Source organism: Schistocerca americana, chromosome 8, assembly GCF_021461395.2.
Source record: "Schistocerca americana isolate TAMUIC-IGC-003095 chromosome 8, iqSchAmer2.1, whole genome shotgun sequence".
NCBI classification, from domain to species: Eukaryota; Metazoa; Arthropoda; class Insecta; order Orthoptera; family Acrididae; genus Schistocerca; species Schistocerca americana.
Window position 1 is genome coordinate 303,132,950 of NC_060126.1, and position 23,767 is coordinate 303,156,716.

The 23,767-nt window shown below is 41.1% G+C and overlaps 1 long non-coding RNA gene across 1 annotated transcript; it reads left to right on the top strand.

Moving 5' to 3' along the window:
* The first annotated feature begins 1,262 nt into the window (after positions 1–1,262).
* Positions 1,263–13,660, top strand: LOC124544713. The gene is made up of 3 exons (XR_006967560.1): positions 1,263–1,298; positions 11,624–11,710; positions 13,524–13,660. It is a non-coding gene; the product is annotated as an uncharacterized LOC124544713 (long non-coding RNA).
* The last annotated feature ends 10,107 nt before the right edge of the window (positions 13,661–23,767 follow it).

Below are 23,767 nucleotides of genomic sequence, written 5' to 3' on the forward strand. Positions count from 1 at the left end.
GTGTCAATAACTTCCAGGAAACCTAAAAATACGGAATTTCTGGAAACCTGCAGCTACGGAACACTATGACAACCCCGTCAATAGCGCTCATTACTTCCTGACAATAAATTGGTAGCTGTGTTTCACAAGCCGTTATCCGTTTTTCAATAAATTGTTTGCTTTGAGGTAACTCATAATCTTCGAACAGAATATATGTTCCTAAGCACTACGGCAAATCGACGTTTACGATTTGGGTCTGTAATTCAGCGGATTAAAGCCATTTCCTTTCTTAAATATTGGTGTGAGCTGCGCAACTTTCCAGTGTTTAGGTAAGAATGACTCGACGAGAAAGCGCTTGTACATACTTCTATAAATATGAAACTACTTTATCAACATACTCTGAGAGGAACCTGTCTGGTATACAGTAAGAACCGGAGGCTTTGCTTTTATGATTTAAATTGCTGTGTTACACCAAGGATATCTGCTTGTAAGTTACTCACGTTTCCAGCTTATCTTGATTCGAATCTGGAATATTTACTTCGTCTTCTTTGGGGAAAGAATTTGCTAAATCCGCTTTTAGTAACTCTGCTTTAATGGCACTGTCATCAGTAGGGTGTTATAGTGTAATGGAGATATTCATTGCATATTTCCGCTTGCGTACTTTATATACGACCAGAATGTCTTTGGATCTTCTGCCACATTTTAGATTTAGTTTCGTTGTGCAAAGTATTAAAAGTATTTGTCATTCGAGTTCGGAGTAAATTTCTAGCTTCTGTAAAACTTCAACACTCTTGGAGGTTTCGCGTTCATTCTAATTTGATATGCTTTTTTCGTCGCTTTTGCAACAGTGTTCCGACCTGTACTGTGTAATGTAGGGGATCAGTAACATTTCTTATTAATTTATTTGGTATATGTTACTCGAGAGCCGTCGATAGTATTTCTTTTAATTCAAAGCATTATATAAATAAATAAATGAAAAACTAAAAACTTTACGTAACCAGACTTCGTATCTTGTAAACGTTTTGTTATCTGGCTCGTTCGAGTAGCCACGCCTCCCTCAGCCAGTGACATGTAAATTCATTTCCCTTTTCCTTGTTCGACTGCTATTAACATCCACAGGAGGGAACAACGGATAATTTTCTGTGAAGTACAAAACGCCTGGTAGCTTTTATCACTACAATTCGCACTTAACTGATGACGTTCGCTTTACGTAACAACGGAAGCTTACTAGCTCATAAAAGGCGATGTTCCTAACTCCTGGCTACTATTCGCCATGCAGAAGACACTCATTGTCATCGTCGTGGTCGCCGCCTGTGTCGGTAAGTCAATTCGCCGAACAGAGCCACGTAACTTCGTTTGTAATCGACTCTTAGACGCATTTTCAATTTGTAACAGATATACCAATAACGATGTTTGACCTCTAACTACGTTTCGAAGAGGCGAACAGCTGGAAACGAATTACTTGTTGCTAATCTTTGAGACACTCCGTTCATCCATTCGTTCCCTATATGCATCCCCTTTCATCGAACTGCACTGTATGCGTTCACCAGTATACAAGCCTTTATTCATTTGTTCTTGTACACTGACTGACAGGACGGACTCAACAGCGTCATAGTTTTTGCTCTCACCTCATATCGCTTGACAGAAAATATTAAAGGTGGAACCATAGGCATAACTTTTTCTAGTAATATCTGATATGTGAAGAAAAGGAAACGTAAAGGATAAATGAGGCAAGCGTCGCGTACAGCAGAGTGACACTATGTGCACTTAATTACCTAGAAATAAACTCTGGGAAAGAAGATTAATGTTACCAGTCAGTAACTGCTAGCTCAAAAAACAGCACCCATTTGGAACAAAATGCAGCATGAAGTTGCTATGTTCACATATTCAGAGCTGTGATAGCATTCCCGTTTAGATGTTTAGGTAAGTGGAGTTCGTTTATTATTTATTGTGATAATTTGAAGAAGCAGTTACGACATAGATATCATACAAATTTCCACAAGCTAAACAGTAAATTAACTACCTTGATATTTCGTAAATAACTTTAATGAATACATAAATTTTTGTCGTTTTGTGCTCCATGGCTGCGTTTACATTCCAGTTTCGTTAAATTAAGAGTTAGTTCCATTTTAATGGGATGCAAAGAGATGACGCGCGATTATGGTAACTGTATGGTATTGTTCGTAGCGTTCGTCACATAGCTCGACAGGCGATCCTGCGGCAGTCAGTTCTAAAGCTAAACCCATTTTGCACATATTGGGTCATCCGTGAGGCAGCGTGGCTCATGTGCTGCTTCTTAACCGGACAGGGCTTTTTACTGAGTATTAACAGCTTTACGATACAAGGTCTAAACCTTTTGTGTCTATTCCATTGTGTCGAATAATTTTCGTTCTCACGTATGCAGATAAAAGATTCCCATATTCCTCCCGCCTTGATTTGGAACGAAAAGGTTATTTGTTATGAAATTGACCACTACTGCTCCTAAAAAGGACAATCCTTGCGCCAGAATTACTTTACGAATATACTCTAAGACAAAAAGTGATGCATCACGAAGGGCTGGGACGGAACTCGGTTGATGTAATGTCCGTGTACAGTCAACAAATGATTGCAACTTGAGAAAAAATTCGATAGTTAATTCAAGAGGAAAAGCTTCCTAAGTTGAGGAAGTCGTTTACGCTTTGGTCCACCTTTGGCGCTATGTAAGCAGTTATTAGTATTGACATTGTTAGATAGAATGGTTGGATGTCCTACTGAAGGATACCTTGGTACATGCAGTCCCAATTGCTCTTTAGATCTTCAAAATGCCGAGTTGCTTGGAGGGTCTTTCCAATAATGCTCTAAACTTTCTCAACTGGGGTGAGATAAGGTGACCTTACAGTGTAACGTATGTTTTGGAAAGTACGAAGGCAAGCAGCTGAAAGTGTCGCCGTGTGCAGGAGGGCGATATCTAGCTAAGATGTAAGCCCATAATGCCTTGCCATAAAGGGCAATAAAACGGGCTTAGAACATGCTGTAAAGTTGCGTGGATGACACTCAAAGGGGTCCTGCTATGATATGATATGGCACATCCATCCATGCGTGTCTGCAAGTACGTCTCCACTGGTCATCGGGGCTCAGTTTGAAGCGGGACTCATCACTGTAAACACCTCTACTCCAGTTAGTGAGATTACAAGTCGAATATGCCCGGCACCACTGATAATGGACCTGTTGTTGTACAGAGGTCAATGGATGTCGGTTCAAGGGTCGCCTCCACAGCAGGCGACTGGATCATGTACGAAACATAACTCTATGGTAACAAAAGTGATGGGATAACGACATGCACACATGCAGGTGTCGGCAGTATCGGGTACACAAGGCGTAAAACGGCAGTGCGTTGGCGGAGCTTTCATTTGTGATCCGGTGGTTAGTGACAATCATTCTTTGCGCGCACTATTTGCGAGTGGAACATGGTTGTGGGGATCAGATAGTTGTACCAAAAGTACGGTCCGCCACTCACCATTAGGTGGCTTGCGGAGTATGATGTAGATGTAGATGTGATTCATGTACAATAATTTACCAAGTTAATTATGGCCTCAACAAGGTAATTAGCATACTTTGAACGCGGAAAGGCATTTGGAGCGAGACGATTGGGTAAGTACATTCTGGAGATCGTTTGGGAATTCAGAGTGTGCCGAGAATATGACGTTTCAGGCGGAGAATGCAGTGGTTGATGGCCTTCACTTAACGACCGACAGCAACTGAGTTAGATTGGTCAGTACTAACAGGCAATCACAATACGTGAAATAGCCGTAGTAATCAGTGTGAAACGTACGACTAACGTATCTGTTACGGCTGTGCTGCGAAAGATGTCGTTAACGGGCTATGGCAGCAGACGACCGACCTGAGTGCCTTTGCTAACAGCATGACATCACTTGCAGTGCCTCTCCTGAGCCGATGACCATATCGGGTGGACCCTAAACGACAGGGAAACGGTGGTCATGTCAGACGAGTGCCTATTTCAGTTCGTAAGAGCTCATGCTAGTTTTTGAGTGTGTCACACACCCCACTTATCCACAAAACCAAGTTTTCAACAAGACACAGTGTAAGTTGGTAGTGGTTCAATAATGGTGAGAGCTCTGTTTCGATTCAATGGACTGGGTAGTCTAGTTCATCTGAACCTCTCATTGACTGGAGATGGTGAGAGATTGCAGGGCACAGTCAGTTCTGATACGGTGTTGTGTTCCTAGGGAAGTTGATCTTTATTACATGGTTGCTATAGTTGGAAATTATCTGACTTCATTCATATCATGAAATGGTTGGCAGTAGTTACGCTCTTGCTTGTGTGCTCTACTGAAGGAATTGCGGTAAACTTTGCCTGCATCTAAAGGAAGAGGGTGCCGATTTAAACGACTGCAGTGAAAGCGTACGGTAGCTCAGAGCCGAGGGGACGTTTTTTCTGCAGGGTGAAAACGTGCTGCTAATCAGTCTCATTGTGCAGACTCGTTGGATGGCGCCAGTCGGCCGGCGGCCGCGTTCACATCGGCCAACTAGCTATGGGCAGAGCATTGATGATCAGCAAATAAATCAAAGGATGGGTCCTTGTTAGGCAGGAAGGCAATGAGACGACTGTGCGTTTCTGCGAAATTCCATGACCAGGGGCGCCCATACGTTAAGACTCTTCTTCAAGACATATTTGTAAAGCCACAAGGGTTTAGCGAGTTTATGGCCATTCTTTGGAAAGTTAGAGATGGACGCTACAGGGTACATAGCAATCTTTGTATGTAAGACTGTGGTTCCATCGAGTTCATTCTTTTAGCAAACGTCACAGCGTAAACGTGGGAGAAAGAGGCCTATAATCTGAGTCTGTTTCTCCTTTTCTCCCAATTAATTCTTAAAGTCACTAATTGGTCAAATCTGTGTATGCAGAGAAAGGGAGAGCCCGTGCCAGTTTTCATCTGAACTGTCAGACGTACTGCTTTTAGCATCAAACACACAACGAGTGGTGCGTGGGTGGACTTTTTTGTTTTGAGTCATCCGTCTAAACATTTGACATATTCCGTCATTCATAGTTGTGGCATGGAGTCAAATTGGTTTGGCACAACAGCAAACTGGTCCACCTGCACACTAGAACCCACCGGGGTTTGAGAGGCTACGATTTAGCCAAACGCGAGACCGTGGCGTGGGCTGAGGAGGTCTAGTCTCTAAGCCGACCGTAGATTTGCAGCGTAGTCACATGGGCTACCGCCAAATTCTACATGTGGACTCAGGTGGCGTAGTATTGACAGCACACGACGTCACACGAGGTAAAAAGTGTGCTTGCACCCTGGGGAGTTGGTGATGTAGACATATGTTATGTTAGTCACGTAACTTGTTTAGACGAAATCATTAACAGGGCAGCGAAGCACTGACGTGCTCATATTGGGGACAAGTTGGATGTAACACACATTCGTTCGTGGTCAGTTCTAATCATCTAGCATTACAACTACTGGTGCCGGTATGGATTACATCATAATAGGGCAGTTTCGTTCTAATAACTCATTGCGTAATGTACGTCTCCTTTGATGTGGCGACAGCATTTCTGTCCAGCTGAGCTGCCGCTGCGGAATTTCACTCTTCATTTTTACCATCTACTGATACATGGTATTTGGATACCGTCAAGATGAAACGAAATCAGTAGTTTGTGTAACATGAAAGTTAATAATTTCTGGTCAGTTACAAAAAATACCTGCGACGTCAACTCACGTACTCTAAGTCGTAGTTTTTGGAACACTGAAGAAAGATCGATATTCATATGCCTGATATTCATTGACGCATTGTCAGCGTGTTTTCAGAAAATTCGTTCTTGTGAAACGCAACCAGCTCTTCATTCGCAAGTAATAATGAGTACTGTCGACGAGGGATCTCAAATTGATTCCATATTTCTAGGCTTCCAGAAGGCTTTTAACACTGTTCCTCATAAAAGACTTCTAATCAGTTGCTTGTCTATGATGCATCACCTCAGTTACGTGACTAGACTCGTGCGCTCCTATCAAATGGGTCACAGTTCGTAGTAATCTACAGAAAATCATCGAGTAAAATAGAACTATTTCAATTCAATCTCGTACTTATTCTTCAGTAACGATTGTGGTAACTCTATGAAGAAAAACACGTCCGGTTTCTATAAAACAGAACTATTATCTGGCTTTCCCAAAATAAGAGTTATAGTCTTCTGCCCTCCCTAACCTATGTAAACATTTTAGGAGGCAATCTTGGTAGCCCTGTTAGACTGTTTGTAGAAGAAGCTATCGTTTGCCCTCTAGTGAAGTCTTTAGAATATCCAAACCATTTCCAAAACCGACACAACATCTACATCTACATCTACATTGATACTCCGCAAGTCACCCAACGGTGTGTGGCGGAGGGCACTTTACGTGCCACTGTCATTACCTCCCTTTCCTGTTCCAGTCGCGTATGGTTCGCGGGAAGAACGACTGTCTGAAAGCCTCCGTGCGCGCTCTAATCTCTCTAATTTTACATTCGTGATCTCCTCGAGAGGTATGAGTAGGGGGAAGAAATATATTCGATACCTCATCCAGAAACGCACCCTCTCGAAACCTGGCGAGCAAGTTACACCGCGATGCAGAGCGCCTCTCTTGCAGAGTCTGCCACTTCAGTTTATTAAACATCTCCGTAACGCTATCACGGTTACCAAATAACCCGGTAACGAAACGCGCCGCTCTTCTTTGGATCTTCTCTACCTCTTCCGTCAACCCGACCTGGTACGGATCCCACACTGATGAGCAATACTCAAGTATAGGTCGAACGAGTGTTTTGTAAGCCACCTCCTTTGTTGATGGACTACATTTTCTAAGCACTCTCCCAATGAATCTCAACCTGGTACCCGCCTTACCAACAATTAATTTTATATGATCATTCCACTTCAAATCGTTCCGCACGCATACTCCCAGATATTTTACAGATGTAACTGCTACCAGTGTTTGTTCCGCTATCATATAATCATACAATAAAGGATCCTTCTTTCTATGTATTCGCAATACATTACATTTGTCTATGTTAAGGGTCAGTTGCCACTCCCTGCACCAAGTGCCTATCCGCTGCAGATCTTCCTGCATTTCGCTACAATTTTCTAATGCTGCAACTTCTCTGTATACTACAGCATCATCCGCGAAAAGCCGCATGGAACTTCCGACACTATCTACTAAGTCATTTATATATATTGTGAAAAGCAATGGTCCCATAACACTCCCCTGTGGCACGCCAGAGGTTACTTTAACGTCTGTAGACGTCTCTCCATTGATAACAACATGCTGTTTTCTGTTTGCTAAAAACTCTTCAATCCAGCCACACAGCTGGTCTGATATTCCGTAGGCTCTTACTTTGTTTATCAGGCGACAGTGCGGAACTGTATCGAACGCCTTCCGGAAGTCAAGAAAAATAGCATCTACCTGGGAGCCTGTATCTAATATTTTCTGGGTCTCATGAACAAATAAGGCGAATTGGGTCTCACACGATCGCAGTTTCCGGAATCCATGTTGATTCCTACATAGTAGATTCTGGGTTTCCAGAAATGACATGATACGCGAGCAAAAAACATGTTCTAAAATTCTACAAGAGATCGACGTAAGAGATATAGGTCTATAGTTTTGCGCATCTGCTCGACGACCCTTCTTGAAGACTGGGACTATCTGTGCTCTTTTCCAATCATTTGGAACCCTCCGTTCCTCTAGATACTTGCGGTACACGGCTGTTAGAAGGGGGGCAAGTTCTTTCGCGTACTCTGTGTAGAATCGAATTGGTATCCCGTCAGGTCCAGTGGACTTTCCTCTATTGAGTGATTCCAGTTGCTTTTCTATTCCTTGGACACTTATTTCGATGTCAGCCATTTTTTCGTTTGTGCGAGGATTTAGAGAAGGAACTGCAGTGCGGTCTTCCTCTGTGAAACAGCTTTGGAAAAAGGTGTTTAGTATTTCAGCTTTACGCGTGTCATCCTCTGTTTCAATGCCATCATCATCCCGTAGTGTCTGCATATGCTGTTTCGAGCCACTTACTGATTTAACGTAAGACCAGAACTTCCTAGGATTTTCTGTCAAGTCGGTACATAGAACTTTACTTTCGAATTCAATGAACGCTTCACGCGTAGCCCTCCTTACGCCAACTTTGACATCGTTTAGCTTCCGTTTGTCTGAGAGGTTTTGGCTGCGTTTAAACTTGGAGTGGAGCTCTCTTTGCTTTCGCAGTAGTTTCCTAACTTTGTTGTTGTACCACGGTGGGTTTTTCCCGTCCCTCACAGTTTTACTCGGCACGTACCTGTCTAAAACGCATTTTACGATTGCCTTGAACTTTTTCCATAAACACTCAACATTGTCAGTGTCGGAACACAAATTTTCGTTTTGATCTGTTAGGTAGTCTGAAATCTGCCTTCTATTACTCTTGCTAAACAGATAAACCTTCCTCCCTTTTTTTATATTCCTATTAACTTCCATATTCAGGGATGCTGCAACGGCCTTATGATCACTGATTCCCTGTTCTGTACATACAGAGTCGGAAAGTTCGGGTCTGTTTGTTATCAGTAGGTCCTAGATGTTATCTCCACGAGTCGGTTCTCTGTTTAATTGCTCGAGGTAATTTTCGGATAGTGCACTCAGTATAATGTCACTCGATGCTCCGTCCCTACCACCCGTCCTAAACATCTCAGTGTCCCAGTCTATATCTGGTAAAATGAAATCTCCACCTAAGACTATAACATGCTGAGAAAATTTATGTGAAATGTATTCCAAATTTTCTCTCAGTTGTTCTGCCACTAATGCTGCTGAGTCGGGAGGTCGGTAAAAGGAGCCAATTATTAACCTAGTTCGGTTGTTTAGTGTAATCTCCAACCATATTAATTCACAGGAGTTATCCACTTCTACTTCACTACAGGATAAACTACTACCAACTGTATCTGCATTGTGCGAAAAGTGACAATGGTCTCAGAATAGATAAACTATAAGGTCACCCAAATGAGTAAGAAAAGAAAGCCATTAAATTTTGGTTACACCAGAAATTACACAAGTTTAAAAGCTTCCAGTTGAACTAAGTATCTGTGAGTTACTGTTAAGGACAATTTAAATTGGAAAGACCAGATAGGTAATGTTATGGGGAAGACACCACATGGACTGTACTTCACCAAGACTTAGATGGTATAACATTTCTACTAAAGAGACTGCTTACAGTACCCTTATACGTCCTTTGCAAGTCATTAAACGAATGGCGATTTCACTGCGACAGGATCTTCTCACGAAATTTCAGTCACCAATATTTTCCCTTAATGTGAAATTATTTTAGAGTCGCCTACCTACATAGGGAGAAATGACCATCTTAATAAAGTAAGAGAAATCAGAGTAGCTACAGAAGTATGTGTATGTAAATGTCTATTTTTCTCACGCGCTGGACCAATTTCTTGTGCATCAAATACTTTGCCGAACTCAAGCAGTGTCGTTATGGTAGCCGCACGTTTGTCAGTGGCATATCTCAGGTCATCAGTTAGTACCGGGTGCTTACTTAATTCCGACTGATATTTGCGGTATAAGTTGTACAAGTTTATCAGCTATGATGTGATATACAGCTATTGATTTTTTCTGATTTTTACCAAAGCTACAGAAATCCTTTAACAGGACGCAGGGCTCGTATTGTTATACTGAATTGAATGTTTCTTGTATGGAGCCATGAAACAGAAGCTCAAAAATTTAGCAACTTTCTTGGAAGCACTGTTTATTTGGAGCCTTTGTATTTCTACAGGGTGATTCACGAAGATATGCTAATATTTTCCTATGTTATTCTATAAGTAAAACTGAAGAAAACAGTGCAGATAAACACACATCCGAAAATGTTTAGTTACGGCGTTGTGGCTAGTAAAATATTTTGTCGGGAATTTAGCAACGTCGCTAATTTGAAGCCATGACTGTACGAGGTTAAAGCAAAGCGTGATTTCCATTCATTTTGTTTTTATTGATCAAGTGGATCTAATAAAACATGTACCAGACGTGTATCTGCAGTAGTTTTCCATAACATCCAGAGAAGTGAAGACGTAATTTCGTGAAATTTTAATTTATTAACTACTTGGCCTAATTCGTTGTTTAAATTCCAGACTATGCACAACGTTTTCAACAGAAGTAGTGGAGAACTTAATTTAAAAAAAAACGGGGTAATAACGTTAAATGAAACTGTGTGAATATGTCTGATAATCTAATTTCATCAATACAATAGCACCTGTGAATTCATGTTGGATGTTCTGGAAAACTACTGCACGTCTGGTACATGTTTTATTAGATTCAGGAGACCAATAACAACAACAAAAATCTGAAATCGTGCCTTACTTTAATCTAAAAAAGGTTTTGCTATGGTTTCACATTAACGAACTTGCTAAATTATACGGAATAGCTATTATTAGCCGTAAATAAACATTTGCGGACCTATCTTCATTTGAACTTTTTTCTTTACTTGTACTTGCAGAGTAACATATTAAAATATTTCCATATCTTTGTGAACCATGCTGTAGGCAGTCCGCTTTGGACTGTCACGATCGATATATCTAACGTTCCTCCAAGTTGTGAGACAAAATTTGTGCTGTGTGGAGTAGACAATGGATATTAAATTATGCCCTCAGAGTTCTGTTGTTTAAATATTACCATATCTTTTACACTGTCAAACTTTCGCTGCAGCTACCTCTGTAACAAACTTCCTGGCAGATTAAAACTGTGTGCCTGACCGAGACTGGATCGGGACCTCTGCCTTTCTCGGGCAAGTGCTCTACCATCTGAGTTACCCAACCACGACTCACGCCCCGTCCTCACGGATTTACTTCTGCCAGTACCTCGTCTCCTACTTTCTAAACTTTACGAAAGCTCTTTTGCGAACCTTGCAGAACTAGCACTCCTGAAAGAAAGGACATTGCGGAGACATGGATTAGCCACAGCCTGGGGGATGTTTCCAGAATGAGATTTTCACTCTGCAAGGTTCGCAGGAGAGCTTCTGTAAAGTTTGGAAAGTAGGAGACGAGGTACTGGCAGAAGTAAAGCTGTGAGGACGGGGCATGAGCAGTGCTTGGATAGCTCAGCTGGTCGAGCACTTGCCCGCGAAAGGCAAAGGTCCCGATTTCGTGTCTCGGTCTGGCACACAGTTTTAATCTGTCAGGAAGTTTCATATCAGCACGCACTCAGCTGCAGAGTGAAATTCTCATTCTACATCTGTAAGTGTTTATTGCATGCAGTGAGATGCGTGGGGTGTAGCAGCAACAATCTCAAAATGTTGCGACTACACAATCTTCTTAGCTATATTATGGAGATAGTTTCTCCTAGTAAGTTTCTGTTCACGCCTCGAATTAAGTTAAATTACTCTTATAGACACAGAAGTGAATGTAATTCCCATTGAATGGATGACAGTTTGGTAAATTATTACAGATTCTGGAACTGTTTTCTCACAACTCAGAGGTCAGTTGACCATAGTAAACACAGGAAAAGCATCGAGATATAGTACTGTGAGACTTTTGATGTGTAAAGTGAACATTTAGTAACTGTTTAGGTCTCTCATCTAAATAAGTTCAATTTTCTGTTGTGAATGATGAATGTACTGGTGCAATTGCGTTGTATGAAACATATTAAAACTACAAAACAATTCCTTTGCGCAGGAGCCATCTCTGCACAGGTGGTATGTCCCAAGGAGTGCCTAGAGCTGGCAGGAGGGCCTCCGGTTGCAGAAGACCAACTGCAGTCTGGTTTGTATATTAGCACTACATATGTCTGAAAAATGTACTAAAGGAAATATTTTTTTAAATTAATTGAGTATTCCAAAAATTATGCGATTTTTATGCTCATATTCTTTTCAATTCTTCGTTGCTATTTTTATACAATTAATAAGTACTGATATTTGTTGGTGCTTGTGGTACTTTAAAATATTTACTACTAAGTTTTAAATATATTTTCAAGGTCATATTTTTAGGATGAAAAATTACATATGTTACTTTGCTTTTAATCAGCGATTTTATTTTCAAGCGATGAATTTATGTCAATCCTTACAGTTTGAGCACGACTATTAAGTAAATAAAATTTGCAGCACCTTTTAAACGTAAAGAAGTGACCTAGAAAAAAATTTTGACACTAACTTGTGAAACTATATTTGCAAGAAAGTAAAATTCTGACATCAAAGAATACCAAATAGTAAGGCAGACAACACACTTCAGTTACTTATCTTATAGTTGGTAATTATTAGTGTCCGCACATCGGTCTAAGCTGTTTCGAACAAACACAGCTGCCTCGTGGTATTGATTATAACATGGGTTAAATGGTTATCACAGGTAACAATTAACACCATCAATAGCCGAATAAGTTGCACACTTAACAGGTATTACCTGAGCCCGGTTTGTCGTAATCGTTGCTATGAATTAGTAGATACACTAGTGGAAACTCACCGAACTACAACCAAACTAACTCTTAACGTACCGGCTCTTACAAGTAAGGCCGTTTGTCGTAAGATATCACTTACAATTTTCGTACAAAAACCCATTTACCCAAAGACGGCACTAACCTTACCTTATCCAGCTGAACCGCAGTGACCAACGTACGTTTTTCCTTATTGCCACATTTCAGTATTTGACAGTAAATAACGTGCAATGCGAAAACACAATGCAGTTCTTATCGTAGACTTCCCAACAAAAGGTAACACTTAAATACGCACACACTTAACGGCGTTTAGAAAACTTCATAAAACACATACAGTGAAACTCAGTGCTCGCTCGGACATGGGTATCATTAACTCGAGTTCTCGGTGAATCCAAACAGATACAAACTTGATCGAGTGAGGTTCGCGCGACTCTCTCCGTCGGAGGTTCGCGTCCTCCCTTGGGAATGGGTGTATGTGTAGTCCTTACCGTAACTTATTTTAAATTATATTCAGTAGTGTGTAAGCCTAGGAACCGATAACGTCAGCAATTTGGTCATATAGGAACTTACCACAAATTTCCAAAAAATAGTACATCCTTGCTCAGTCCCGGTTCCTTAACCGTTTAAACAGAACCACAGAGAGATGTGCGTAATTGATTCCCCGTCAGTACACTCTCTCAACTAATCGTGCAATCCCTGATATAGGCTATCAGTACAAGCTATCAGGCTAATTCCGCAAATCCAGAGATCTCAATGCACAATTGATAGTAAAAAACACCAGACAGACAAACTAATGATAACTTATACTCCGGGCAATTTGCATGCAGAAAAGAAAGGTAAACGTCCCGAACCACAAATTACACCTCATTGCACTAACATCGTAAGCTAATCAGAACGCACTTTCCTTAATTGACGGAAACGCACCGACGCGCACAAAACTCACAGCAAAAGATGTAGATTTCGGCGTGTTGTTGCCTGCACCAGAAACGAACACTAAAGTAGAGCTGGTAGAATGTAGCTGATTGTAGCTCCTGCTTTCAGCATCCGTAAGTGGATTACCACGTCATCGGGTAGCTGAAAGAAGCGATTGTAAACACTTTTACTTCCAGGAAAATACTCAGCAGTAACTAACTCAACTTTCCTGCACAGGACGCGATGGGAGGGACCTGCCCAGTCAAAGTCTACGAGCGCCACTTCCCGCCTCAGCGACCACAGCAAATAGCAAGCCGATACCCCTGGATAGCAACGTTAGCGAAGAGTATAATCGATGGTTCTCGTTTTTTCAGGTAATTAGTTTAACACTAAGTGCATGTGGTTTTTTTTAGGAGTAGTCTGAACTTTACTTCTTACTCATTGAAGGCGTTGTGTCCCAAACTCGAAGGCAGATTTAAATTCCCTGACGGAAAAAATGTCACAACACCAAGAATAATTAATGTGGAGGACGGTGGAGCTGTTGTGTGATGATGCTCCATATGGGTTCGATTGGAGACAGATGTGATGATAGAGCAGGCTGGGGCAACATGTCGACACTTTGTAGAGCATGTTGAGTGAAAACAACTGTATGTGGGAAATACACCCTGGAACGCTGTTCATGAATGGCATCACAATAGGTTCAATCTACAGGTTGACGTACAGATTTGCTGTCAGAGTGCGTTGGATAGCCATAAGAGTACTCCATCTGATATATGAAATCGCATCGCAGACCATAACTCTACGTATAGGTCCATTGCGTCTAGAAAGTAGACAGGTTGGCCGCAGGCCCTCAAATGATGTCCCAGTAACCAACACACAGCCGTCACTGGCAAAGAGACAGAGCCTGCTTTCACCAGAAAACACGACAGACTGCCACCGCGCTGTCCAATGGTTTGGGCACAGCGGAATGCACGCTACAAGGCGTCTGGCTCAGAGCTGTCCTTGAAGTAACAGATTTATAACAGCTTTCTATGGCGCTATGATGTCAACCGCTGCTGAAATATGCCCCAGAACTACACGCCGAACGTATGGTCTTCGTAGTGCCACGTAGCCATCCGGAGACCGATATTCTTGCGACTGTTTAATCTCGTGACGACCGATTTCAGCAGTAGCGCAGAGTGGCTACGTTCCTGCCAAGTCTTTCTACAGTATCGGAGACGGAGCATCCAGCTTCTAGTACTATATTACACGACCTCGTTCAAACCTAGTCACCATAAACGTGTTCTTGACTAACAGCAGCACACCGTGTCCACTATCAAAAGTAACTTGTGCTCACGGCTGCTACAGCGTGTATTTAGAGTAGCTCTGATGTCTCACAACTATTTCTTGGTGTTGCGACTTTTTCTGCCAGTGAAGGTTAGCCGAGGCTCGCACGATGCCGTGTGGTATATTTTGGAAAATGGTACGCCTGATAGTGTCGATACCTATTGCTTCAGAAGGGATTCTCATTACAGCTTTTCTAATTTCACGTGCTGTAACGTGGTTTAAGTAGTAAGGATCAGGGTCATTTAGCCTTAATTTTCTTTCAGAAAGTAGTTCTTATTAGCATTTGGTCTGATTAAAGCTGAAAGAACTTGTTCACCTTGTCAGCTGGCTTTTTCTGTCCTTCACCCAAGCTACGGAGATTCTTCCTCGTAATCTAAGCTCTCGTACAGTGCCACCTAAGGTATGCCATATTTTTGCATTGCAGACTTATTGCTTTCCCCGGTTGAGCAATTTTCTGTATCCTTCGTAGCACCAGCTAGCATCATACCTGTGGATGAATATTTGACATAACTGAAAGTTTTGTATTATTCGTACATGAGCCATGAACTTATTAATAAGTTTCTGGATCTTTGCTCAGTTGTTGGTTCACTGATTATTTGATGTTACAGCGATTATGAGCACTACGCTCCAGAGATCCACGGTCGATATGATTAATGTTCCCATAAGCTGCGTGGCCGGCCATAGGTGGCCGAGCGGTTCTAGGCGCTACAGTCTGGAACCGCGTGACCGCCACGGTCGCAGGTTCGAATCCTCCCTCGGGCATGGATGTGTGTAATGTCCTTAGGTTAGTTAGGTTTAACTGGTTCTAAGTTCTAGGGGACTGATGACATCAGATGTTTAGTCCCATAGGCTCAGAGCCATTTGAGCCAATACTATTTGAGTAATACAACCCAGTACGTTTTCCTTGTCGGCAAGCGTTTACCAGAGACAAGTGCATTGTCAGGAATGTCTCTGGGGAGCATGATTTCACAGCTTTTATCCTCTATATACGTAAGTGATCGGACAGGCTACAGAGATTTACGTCTTTCTGCTGATGATTCTGTGATGTACGGCAAGGTGTCGGCGTTGACTGGCTGTAGGACGACGCAAGATGACGTTAACAGAATTTCTAGTTGGTGTGATGAGTTGCAACGTGCTTTAAATTTAGAAAGATATAAGATAATGTGATCGAGTAGGAAAAAAACAATTCCTGTAACTTTAGAATACAGAGTTAGTCGTGTGCTGCATAACACACTCATCGATTCAACATCTAGGCGAAAATTTACAAAGCAATATGAAATGGAACGATGAGGTCAGGTTTTTAGCAGGAAAGGCGAATGATCGACTTCGGTTTATTGGAAGGATTTTGGGTAAATGTAGCTCATTTATAACGGAGGCGGCATATAGAACGCTGGTGCGACCCTTTCTTGTGTACTGCTCATGTGCTTGGGATACTCACCAGGTCGGGTTAAAGGAAAACATCGCAATAATTCAGATTCGTGCTGTTAAATTTGTTACCAGATGGTTCGATCAGCAGGGAAATATACTTTGTGGACTCAAATGAGAACCTCGGAGGGCAGACGGCGCACTTCCCTCGAGGCACCATCCCAGAAATTTAGAGAACTCGGTTTTAAGGCTGACAGCAGAACTATTCTATTGCCGCCATCGTACGTTTCGTGCAAGGACCACGAAGATGAGACAACAGAAGCTGGGTCTCGTGTGGAGGCTTGTAGACAGTAGTTTTGTCCTCGCCCTATTTGCGAGTGCAACAGGGAAAGAAATGACTAGAAGTGATGCTGTGTAAACGAATAAGAGGCTGAACCTTTACTGTGAAATAATTCTCAAGACTTATTTTGTTTAAACGACTCAGTAAGTGCATATGCTGAAGTGAAACATGAGAAACATTTCTCGCAGAAGTGGTCTATCGCTGCATGTGCTTCATAAATTGGCTATAGTGTCTTCTTTTTTAAAAATCTAGTAGTCGCGAAAATGATTACAGCGATGTTTGAAATGCGCACGTGAAACTCTCTTGAATCGATCTTGATCGATGCTGAAAAATATGCAAATCGCGACAGGAATGACTCGAAAAAAAAATTATGTTATAATATGTTATGTATAAAGTGTATCACTAAGATCGTTTATCAGTCTCTAGTTACAATGACTTCCTCGTATTCACAATAAAGTGAATGTAATCGCGTTTGAAAGGCTATTTATAAAGGAATCCTGGAACCGTATCTGTGTAACTCTGACTTCATTTCATTAAGGTAAATGCAGGCACAACACCTAGCTGTGTCAAAAAATGTTGCCCAGGAGACGTAACAACACCGCAGCTCCTGTTGAAGGCCTGAACAAAACTCAGTTAGATTCATATAAGTTTTAGTGCATTGTGAAGGCTGTGATTGTCTTAGACGCTTCTGCAAACGGTATCTGATATAAGCCTGGTTTAGGTCCAGTGTAATTAATATCTCTGACTTATCGTAGCACGAAAACATGAATGGAAGTCTCGTAGTGAAATAGACTGGAGGATTACTTTGTAATTCAGGTCTCTTTAATCAGCTGCTGGCCAAACCCCGCCTCATCTTTTCAGAACTAAAACTATTAGTCAATATAATGATGACACAAAGTCTAATTATTCCTTCACGTATCAACTAACCGATATTGGCTAAGGTTGTGTCATCCGTGAGGGTAAGAGTCGGTATGACTGTTACCTTTTCTTCACGTTATAACTGACATCAGTTTCGTCGCTCCCAAGTCATCAGTGGGAACGCCAGGAAAGAAATCCAGTAAGTATATGGCCTTCTCGATTGACAAGTGATCGATCTCGACGTCTTCCTTGCCCCCAACGGAATTACCAATGGTATCGTAAGCTCACAAAATTTACATGTTTGTGCTTTGTAAAGCTACCCTCTGGCTCGAATGTTTTATCAAATAACAGCCCAAAGTTTGCAATACTGCTAAATGACTTCCCCCTCTCACGCGGAATTTGAAGTTAAATAGTGGTATTTAATCGGAGTCGCTTAGTAATAACATCTCGTCCGAATTTTCCATCTTACATGTACCCACATCTGAAACCAATGATGGAATTTTTCAAGTTGAATCGCTATTCCGGTAACAATTCTCGCTGACTAAGGAAATTTAACTGCGTGAGTCCAAGCATACACAGTTTTTTTTCGCATATAACGCAAATGAAGGGAACAGTAGCAGTAAATCCTGCTGTCCTACTGCACATGTCAGACATAATAATTAAAACAGTTTCCGTTCCGTGCAGCTAGTCACTAAGACATTGCACATTTTCCCTTACGTACCAGCTGGAAAACTCACTTAACATGGTTGGTACTCACTCACCCGAAACATTTCGGCACTAATTCTATTCTCATTACCGCCCTTACCCAATGTTGTCTCTACCTACAGCTTATTAAACTCGATTCTATCTTGTTCATCAACAGCACCACGAAAGCAAAAAGTTAAAAAAAAGTACAGATAATCTTAGCTGTTGTGGACCTTTACTAACAGCCTACATTTTAAATAGATGACGTGTAACTAGCGTTCAGAAGTTGAAAATATTTAATATGACTGTCGTTGTAGCAAGTCGTATGGACTACTAATATACTACTACAACTACATTTATCACTACAACTTATATTTCTGAATTAACTTTAAATGATAAAAGTTTAAAAGTACTGTAGAATATGGCACAAGCATTCTTGGGAACCAGTATACATTTTTTTCAAAATTTTTAAATATGAAGTACATGACTAGATTATAGTACTTACGAGAGATGGGTGTAAAGTACACCTTCCCCGTTGGTGCCGGAGGAATTTAGTTGTAGGGAGGACGGTTCCAGTTCTTCGAAGAATGAAAGTAATGTGAACTTGTCTACAAACGTCATTTCAGTAACAGACACGGCTGTAGTCATACATTCCCCGCCCGACGTCGGCAGCATGCCGGTTGATACAACACTTCATTTAAACTTCCGACATAGTAACATTCCTACTTATTTTTAATTCTGAACTCAGTTTTACTTTTCTCGAAGCATTAAACGTAACAGCTCTGAGGCAGACACGGTGAAACAGACCACTTCAAATAGAACGCCGGCCACGCATCTTAAACATAGAATTAATAGAATGTAAAGCTATTATAAAATATAAGGCGCATAGTGTTCTCAACCACACTCCGCTGCCACTACAGAACTCAACCAAGAAGAGTGGTAGTAGTGGTAGTACTGAGTTGGTTTTATATATATATATATATATATATATATATATATATATATATATATATATATATATATATGTGTGTGTGTGTGTGTGTGTGTGTGCGTGTGTGTGTGGGTGAGTGTGTGTCTGTGTGTGTTTGGTTTCGCTATATTTATTAAAATCCACTGCTTGGTATAAAAACAACCTCGCAGTCATTCAACTCCTCAATAAGATAAGCTTCAGAGACGGTAAACAGGAAAAGAAATCACACAATAAGCTTTTGAACATCATAATAAACTAAAATCCGGCACCACTGAAACGGTACCATGTCCATCGCGGCATAATTCTTGACGTTTCCACAATGTAAATCATGAATCTTTGCCTATTGTCAGTTTGAAATAGTTAATTGTTAACTCTTCACCCACGACGATAATACAACACTTACTTGAACCGTAATAGTTTTTCAGTGATGCCTCCTCGACACATAGACTTTCTGTTGTGTCAAACTAAGAAGAGATATTAAAAGACTATGCCTTGGTCAAAAACGTTTACTGATATATGCCGCCTTTCGCAATTGAAAGCTATGCAGTATTCATACACTTTGCCAACAACGATGGGTGAGAACGCAGCAAACAACCCCATTTATAAAATACTGATTGACATTTGTGCACGAAGAGTGTACAGACGGTCTGTTGCTGTTCCTATCTCTCTGCTATAGACGTGCACAGCAACAAAATAGCTAAGGAGACACTTCCTGCAAACGTAACATACAGGTCCTTGTGTATTCTCTGCAATTCTTATGCTACATTCGTTGATATAAGAAGTTAATTGTGGAACGTGGTGATGGCTCGAGATATGATAGAAACAAAGTAATAACCAAGTTCTTTTTCTTGTCCTCCTCTCTAGCGTCCAGGGCTTCGTCCATCTAGGGGCTAAACCACGACGCAAGAAGGTGGATGAGCTCTTACAAACCAACAACCTCACTGACGTACAACGGTTACTGACAATTCCAGGCCTGTTGCTGTTCACCACCGTAGTAATGATAACATCTTCACTAATAAATGCAGACTATTTGCTACGATATCTGTCGCTCTTTCAATAATACGAGTAATAACAGCACCATATGCAGAAATAACTCGCACGAATATTAATTTCCACAATTCTATTGGAAATAAACTACTTCTTTTCCTCATGATGATTTGATTTATTTTGTCAATTCATCCCAAAACTTCAGTCTCAATAAATAAGCTCTTCCTTTCACATTTTTCCTAACTGCCTACAACAAAATATCCTCGTTTCCACACTAGTTCAGTCATAAACGACTGATCCTTGCTTTGTGCAATACGAAGTTAACAAAATAGAAGTTATGACTGTGATTAACAATAACACTGGTCAATCATTACTAAGGTATTAAAAATTGTAATGACACACATAGATACCTGCATTTCACCCAGTACAACTAAAGAAGCAGCGAAGTGCCACAGAAACAGTACAACTAAAGAAGCAGCGAAGTGCCACAGAAAGAATACGACCGTTTGATGAAAGATATTATCCAGCAACAAAATACAAACTTACATGAAAAAGAATTCGTTAGAAAAGAGAAAATTTTGTTTACGATGAATATACACACCAAGGGCATTAGTTATAGGGTCGTAAAAGGTAGGAGAACCAAAATAATGCCAATCAGAGAGTTCAGATAGAAAAATGCAACTAGAACGCCATCTGAAATCACTATTTCGTAAACAGCAGCACACCTTGCCTTGTTAATTCGCTTAAAGTTCTATTTCAGTTGACAGATCGCAATTTCACTCATGGGACCGTCTCCTCAAACTAAATACATAGGGTTTTCTATCAAACCTAAGCCCCAGTTTGGTACTAGGTCAGTTTGGGGAACCATGTAACCCTGACTGCTGCTATTATCGGAAATAATCAGAATGACGGTATACAATTAATAGTAGCTATTAGCAACGGATGATCCAGTCTCTGACGACGCCCTAATTCACACTCTATCTCTCTTCTGTCCTCTGAAACCCTACTCCTTTCTCATATGTTCATAAAGTCAGAAACTTCCTCATAACAAATCTGAAATACAAATCGTCAAGCAGGAAGGTATTTACTGTATTGTACTGTAAAAATCATCCGACATTACGGTAAACAACATTGTCAACAAAGTATATGAGATAGGATAATTGGCGATTTGGGAGAAGAAGATATTGCAGGTCTTGTAAATAAAACCGTTTTAAATCCAAACTACACTGCAAGGCCAGCTTATGTAAGAGAGTCGCTAGAAGCTGCACCATAATGACACTCGGCGCCCAATCTCATGGCAAAACCACTTGGACTCCGATACCTTTTGAGGAAGGTCTGAAGCAGACACACACAACCTGCACACTCTCCATGCCTATGTTTATCAGGCGAATACAGCATTCACTATTGAAGGTACCTGGCGACTTAGCAGAAGATTTTATTCCGTGCATTCATTCTGGGATTAACACATTCATGCTAGGACTCGATTTACAAATTTTAACATCTCGCTTGCCAGACTCAGACCTGTGGTGTTGCTGTCACCTGTGGGAGCCACACGGCATGGCCCAAAGGTGAGTAAATTGTGTATATCATGGTGTTGCATGTGAACTAATAAATTCACCTTGGTTCTTTGAACGTTAGTACTGCTTTTATATATGTATAATAAAAATGGGGGTCCCTATTCAAAAAAACACAGTTGATATCGTTTGACCTATGGCAGCGCCACCTAGCGGGCCAACCATAGCTCCATCCCGTTTCCCACTTCAAGCTAGGCGAGCTTCGTTCTTTGTGGTTTTAAGGACCACCCTTATATATATATATATATATATATATATATATATATATATATATATATATATATATATATATATGTATATATATATATATATATGTGTGTGTGTGTGTATGTATGTATAATGTATTGTGCTGGTGCTCTGAGTACACACTCGAGAATGTACATAAGGTTTGTGCCCTGCTTTGTCCCCTGCTCTTAGCCAGCAAATTCTATAGTTTTTTGTGTGACATATTTCCCATGCTAATTCTGAATTTGGTCAACAATGGTTATAGTTTTTTTGGAATGACATTTTAAAGAACTGTTCCATTTCTAACATGGGCATTAGTCTCTGAAAGTTGCCACTAACATTATGCAGAGGGCGATATGAAAATACTTTATTCCATATCGTCTTACAATTGACCAAGATGGTATTCAGTAATACATTAGAAATTCCGCAAGAGCTGCGGTCGTTGACTGGTCGAGACACGCATCTGCTAGCTGCAGTGTCTCCTCAACGGATGTTCGCCAGTATCTGAGTGAACAGGGGACGAGCATGTCTAATTCTGGACAAACAAAGTTTCAATTCATCGCTACAGGTAGCAGACTATACTGGACAGACTAACCTGACCAGTTTGCAAAATGCCGCTAGATGGTACTTGGGCGTGGCTGGTAAGTTGTGAAACCAAACATACTCGTTCATTTCTATGGCTCTGAAATAGCAGATTTGGGTTAGCCAAGACAGTGGCTGTTTTCATTTCACTATTTGTTTCTTCACATTTGCTAGATAATACAGGAGAGGTTTCCAAGAACCGAAAGCTTTCTAACTGGCTGCACGATATATCAGTCCTGTCAAGAGGATTGGCCACCATGAAAATGTTAATCCCAGTGAGAGGCGTGGCCTAAGGTGGGCAGATAGGCATTCATGACCACTCTAACAACCCAACCCCTCTTTCTCCCTCCGCCGGCTGACCAGGAAGCACTTTTTTTGTCGTAAGAATCATAGAATTCTCCGCAGAAGCCATTTAGTCATATAAGAGACCACTAGCCGGGTGTGGTTTCCCTCATGCCGCCTAAATTTTCAATACAACGTCTCATAATAACGTCCGGTTTAAACCTAGAGAATGTAGATTTGTGGCTCGGTCATGCTATTAATTTCTGGCATGCCCACACGTTTTCGTTCTTTCCACTTGCGGAACATTGGACAGGCCCTTTTGAGAATTGTACCATGTAGTAGGGGAGTTCTTCTGCCTTCCTCAACACCTAAGAGCTCTATTGGGTCAAAAAAGAGAAAAATCTACAAGAATAGGAGATCGTTTAACACCTTCATTAGGCTTTTTCTGGTCGGCATTTGTAATCTTCGTCACCATTGTCCAACGAATTTCTTCTCTGGCGAAATGCAGCGAAGATCCAAAGAGAAGCAAAAGGAGATCACCTTTTCAAAAGAGTGGAGAAGATATTACAAATATTTCCTATCCTTTGGACTTACGCTATACCAGAAACTGCTTCTGTCATGAAAGAGGAAGCTTTAAATTATATGGAGTTATGAATTGCTCGACATGAAAAAATACTGCTATGGAAGTTACTCCACTTGTTCATATTAAGGACGTGACAATTATAAATTCATGTTCGCATGTGTGTTACTATGTGCTTTGGCAAGCTTCCTCGCCATTATCCCACCCCTTGAAATACGACATGTAACCATATTTCGGATGTAGGAAATCCTAGCAGTGGGAACTAGCCTCTTGTAGTTTGTAAAATAACCAAGACAGTCGTAACTACTCATTTGTCCTGTGTGAAAATGGCAAAGGTTTTGATTTTATATGGGGAAAACACATCAATTTACACGTAAGAAACTAGTCTACATGTCATCTATATCTACATCTACATCCATACTCCACAAGCCACCTCACGGTGTGTGGCGTGGACTGGACGGTTTTTTAGGTTAGAAGGCCTCGGGAAAGTACGGGGTGGGCTGCAATCTCAAAGGCTGCATGGCAAATACAGGACGTGCTTGGATCAAAGAACAGTCGGAATTGTAGTTGTAAATTGTTGTAGTTGTGGTGGGAAAGTCCCTGAGCTTCAAGCGCTAATAGAAAGCACAGAAGCTGAAATCGTTATAGGTACAGAAAGCTGGCTATAGCCTGAAATAAGTTCTGCGGAAATTTTTACGAAGTCTCAGA